At 41.0% G+C, this 5147-nt stretch overlaps 1 pseudogene across 1 annotated transcript in view; it reads right to left on the reverse strand.

The window, feature by feature from the left end:
• The window catches only part of LOC306779588 (beta-galactosidase-1-like protein 2), a 13853-nt pseudogene continuing 8706 nt past the window's right edge, over nt 1–5147 (reverse strand). The window contains exons 12-16 of the transcript XR_013773160.1: nt 4778–4857; nt 4087–4174; nt 2408–2522; nt 1491–1607; nt 1–389 (exon numbers count right to left, since the gene is read on the reverse strand). The product of XR_013773160.1 is annotated as a beta-galactosidase-1-like protein 2 (transcript). The remainder of the gene's footprint in view (nt 390–1490; nt 1608–2407; nt 2523–4086; nt 4175–4777; nt 4858–5147) is intronic.

The raw sequence follows: 5147 nt of genomic DNA on the forward strand, positions 1-5147 counted from the left end.
GAATTTTACAACACTTTAATATAATAAAAGACAGCCCCGTGGTCTACAATTATGAAGTATATGAATGCAAGTTAACGATACAAAAAGGATTCAATAGAATGTCATAATAAATAGTCACTGAATTAAAGACCAATCTGGATCACTGTCGTGTTGGTGTCTTCTGACAGGACAGATGCCATGTTGTGTCACTTTTGAGTGCTGCCGGTGGCGGCACGGCGTTGGCGCCCGGGTAAACGAAGCTCACGGCAATCGTCGTGTGCCCTTTCCCAAATACTCTCCCATCAACCACGCTCACCCCCTCCTCACTGGACATCAACGGTCATGCCGTAGTCAGGGCTGCTGCTGAACTGAATCTTACCATCAGTTTCCTGCTCCTCAAACACTACAACCTGAAACAGAGCCAAAAAAAAGAAGAAGGAGTTCAGCTGAGGCCATGAAAGGACAGCGAGGCTGGTTGAGCACTAAGGTAAATATATGATCAGAATAGAAAAGTTGCGAAAGCCAAGAAGAAGAAACACATGAAATGCAGTCGATGTAGCGAAGGCCTTTTCCAGACAGTGCTCCAGACATCAACAGCATAAACTACAAGGTGACAGAGAAGCGCCCCAGTTGCTCACTCGCGCATATTATTAAGGCTGAGTCCTTGAGTCCTGGGCTCGAGTCCAGTCCAGGGCCCTTTGCAGCATGTCTTCTCCTCTCTCCCCTGCCTTGCCGGTCTTTCTCTCACCATCAAAATGAAGCACAAATGCACAAAAAAAAGAAAAAATACCTGCAGGTGATGAATATCGGTAGCTGTATACAGTAACTGTGGTCCTGTCATGTGCTTTAACTTTGCCATATTAATGGAGGTGAGGAGCTGAAGGAGCGACATCGCTAAATGTGTACATCTGCCACGGATGCCCACAGTCCTTTAAATGACTGTGTTGTCAAAGCATAACATTGATGACATACTCAAATTATTAACATTTTCTTCTCAAGGATTTGATGCTTTGCTCCATCATTGTAAATGTAATATTTGTGGGGCCTGTGTTGTTCGTGAGACCAAACAAGTGATGGGTATTTGGCTTTATTTTCATTTAGACAAAGCAATTGATTTATTGAGACACTAATATATTTCAGTGAAGGAATTAAGATGTAAGACAGTGAAAGGTGTCTGGCAAAACTGTATTTCTACTTCAAGAGCGTCTGGAGAAATGTGGCAACCGTTTTTCATGGTGATCCACACACATTTATTTACATTGTTATATCTCATAATCATGTACGATTTGATGAAACTGGTTGAAGAGTCACAAACTTGATATATAACTCTCAGCTCAGGAGTTGTATGTGAAACTGAAAAGTGCTTTAAATATAACAAAGGGTTTCGTTGTTTTCATATATTTAGTTTAATAACAAACATATGGGACTGAGGATAGCCCGAGTGAAAGATTACCAGTGCTAAAGTGACTTTGATAGAAGTATCGTGTTTATAAAGGACAGAAGAACTGTACCTGGTTGTTCCCCCTGTGCAGCCAGGGGCCTGGGACGTACAGAGTTTGCTGCGGACCGATCGACCAATAGCGACCCAGATTCTTGCCGTTGATAAACACTACACCTTTGTTCCAGCCCTGTGAACACAACCAGTGACTGTTTACCCTGACAGCAAGCAGGTTCAGCCAATGAAATGAGAGCTGTACAGTATAACTGGTGGGTACAGGAGCGCTTATTCAATCAATAACTGCATTATGCAGTACAGCATAAAGATTGGATCATCATCAGAATCTCTTTTTCTGTCAGGAGCCTTTTAAGATGTTCTCCGTTCTCACTAATAGTATTATGCAAATATATCCAATTAATTAAAAGTGAGCTAGCACTCATCTGTACTCGCTCTGAACATAGTAAAATATCAAATAAAAGATGTGAATAAATTCACACTGAATCTGAATTCCTGGTGTCGAAATTCCTATCAGGTCAACAAAGGAGCGATGCACATGTGTGTGTGTTGAAGACAGCTCGCTGGACAGGAACTGGATGAAAACTGTCAGTCAGGCGCTATCAAAATTGTCTTGACAAAGCTCAATAACAATAATAACTTACCAAAACAATGTGCGGTAAACGATACAACACGGCGTTTAGAAGTATGTGAATTATCTATGAAAGTCTAGACAGCTGGATTTCTGTTTCATCCAGATGAGGTGAAACTTGACATTTATTGATTTAAAAAATGTCTTTTTAATTTTCATTGTGAATCTATGAGAGTGGGACAAAATAACCCAAACACCAGACGTATACTGTGATTTAATCCAGAAATACAGCCCTGTGCCAAAGATGATCTATTTCTACATTTTCGGTTCAGATTTTGTCAAAGGCTTATTGTCTGTGGAGTCTGTCGTTTGTCGTGCTGCTGTACTGATTGCAGGCCACTCACAGGGAGCTTGATGAAGGTGTCTTTAGGCAAACTGTTCACGTAGAGTCTGGCCTGGAAAAAAGCTGGGAAGGTGGGCCGCTGACGCGTAGACAGCCAGTGGCCTGAACTCTCAAGACTGCAAAAGAAGAACACATTGCACTTTTCATTTCGGTCCGATTACACTTTCAACAACTCTGCACATTTCATGGAATGAAAGCACAAATATTGATGTCTCTAATGTGTTGTTTAGAAACAGTCTGTGGCAGCTTTTTCTCAAAAACTCTGGACTTTTAGGTCTTCGGCCAGCAGTCCACAGTGCATCGCGTCATTCGTCTTCATATGCTGACAGTCAATGTCAAAAGGAAACTTTGGACAATATTCCCAATCACTGTCTTTGTTTTGGTTATAGGTTATATTTTGCCTCCAAGTAAACGCAAAAGGTTGCCATGATAGAAGAAAAATTCTTCCTCAGTTATACCTTCTTAGTGTTCATTCATAAAGGGCTTCAGGCCTTGACATTTTCAACACAGCGCTGAGGAAAACAGATTGCAAATGTTTCAGCACATGAAGAGAGACCCACAATGACTTGAACAAATGTGTAAATAGTGCACTAAGTGCAAATATGAACCTCTAAATAAGCTAGAAGGTCAGCCAATCCTGCTGAACCTGATGTGAATCATCTGTGCAACAAATACGAGCTGCATACAGAGGGTAAATATTACAAGATAACACCTAGAAATTCTAAATATCAACAAAGGTTTTGTGATTACGAAGGGTTGTGGATGATGTTTGACTTCAATCTGGTGTTAATGCCACTAATGTCCCATGTGATTATCAATATACGGGAATATTACCCTTATAATTCTTGGTTGTTGTGGAGAATAGATCAATATTTATTATGGGATGGGTGCCACATTACAGATCCGCCATTTTGTCAAACCGTTTGCAAGAAATTTAACTTTGAAGACAACCGTTGTCATCCAGTTAACCTAAACCTGTCCCGAATCCAAATCGCTCACACCATTTCCCTTGTTGTCATGTACACGGTCGTGTGCATTTGTATTTAGTCGGCGTCTTGGTGGTGTCTGTTCTTTGGGAAATATATTGTACGATTGAATAACTGTCCTGTTAAAAGGTTTATCCATGTTGGTGTGTTAAGTCAGCATTTAATTACTGCTCTTCTTTGCTGATGCTGCAAGTTTGTCATCATGCTGAAATCATTTCCTGGCTGTCTGACATCTTACATTTAAGCTGTCAGACACTTGCTGCTCGCTAAAACGCAACTTTGGATGAATCGTATTTTCATCTCTCGCTTTCACAAGGTGTTTTGATTGTTGTATCCAATTCGAACATAGTTTGGATTCTGCTAATACTGTATATGATGAACACCTTGTTCTTCACTATCTCTGTCACTTTGAGTGACAAAAAGGTGAAGGTTTTCCTCATGTTGAGGCTCTAGAACGTTGATAAGACGACATATCTGAACTGATCTACCTGCTGCGCTGCTGATCATTTTAGATGTTTAATATGACACGCCAGATTGGATGGCTGTGTTGTGATTTTCCGCCGTCATGTTCCCACTGTAAGTGTGTTCAGCAGAGAGGTAATCAGCTGGATTGAATCAGGAGCAGATCAGGAGGCGTAATGACGGAGAAACACAAACGTGGAGGGAAACTGGGTAAGAACTGAAAGACACCAACCTGTTTACAAAGCCCGGCTTCATGTCCAGACTACGAATGATGAAGTCACGGAGGGGCCGCTTGTTTAACTCGATATCTCCAACAAGACCTGAAAGGTGAGGGAAAGCAGCTTTAATTGGATAACCTTTGTGCATCCCTTTAAAAAAGTTGCTCTGATGTCCTTGGAGAACAAAAATGGTTGCATCAAAAACTGCCATAATATTATATACGAATATAATTCACCACTTTCACTGAGTTGAATTGTTCAACCAACTCCGCGATCATCACCACCATTCAGTCTCAGAATTTCAACCCTTCAAATGAATGCTTGTTTACGCAATTTCAGCGTTGTTGGTTTTGTATTTTACTTAAATAAACAACAACATTGATTTGGATGCATTGCATCGAACACTGCAGTGCTCCTTAATACAGCAGCAATGCACCTTGGGGGAAACCAGGAAAAAAAGCGTGTATTTGCCGCAGGGAAAACATGACTAAATGGCTCAATCTGGCGGAAAATAGTAAAAAGTTCCAAAAAACAAACTCCACGCCATCTGCATCAACTAAAAAGCCAAAAACGTCCCTTGTGTTGCATAAGGGTTAAGATGCTGTTAATTAGTTTCCTTCAAGGTATCTAATGAAAAAGATCAATCAGCGGGACTTTTGCTGACTGGGACATCTGCAAAGCCATCAGTTTAAAGAACACTTGTACCTTTGCGCTGCTCATCCAGGCTGTTCCCATAATTCACTCTTCCCACAGTTCTCCACCAGTAAACTCAGAGTTCTTTTTCCCTTCGGAGGAAAAATGCATAAAACCAAGAGATGCATTACTGAAATACAGCAGTAATCCTCGATGGAAAGGATTACAAAAAAACAAAAGGAGGCTGAAATTCATTTTAGCTGCTCTGGCTTGAGTAATTGATCAAGGCCGCTCTGAGTCAGCACTTTTCTGTAAGGTTGAAGTCGACGATTGAAATTTGTTTTGCGATAAACAGTCATTTGAAGGTTTGCTGTTGGCATAATACTGGGTCCTTGCTGCCAAAACACATCAGCATCCCCTGAAGCTTTCACATGCTGTTAAA

The sequence above is a fragment of the Melanostigma gelatinosum genome (assembly GCF_949748355.1).
Source record: "Melanostigma gelatinosum genome assembly, chromosome: 7".
Taxonomy (NCBI): domain Eukaryota; kingdom Metazoa; phylum Chordata; class Actinopteri; order Perciformes; family Zoarcidae; genus Melanostigma; species Melanostigma gelatinosum.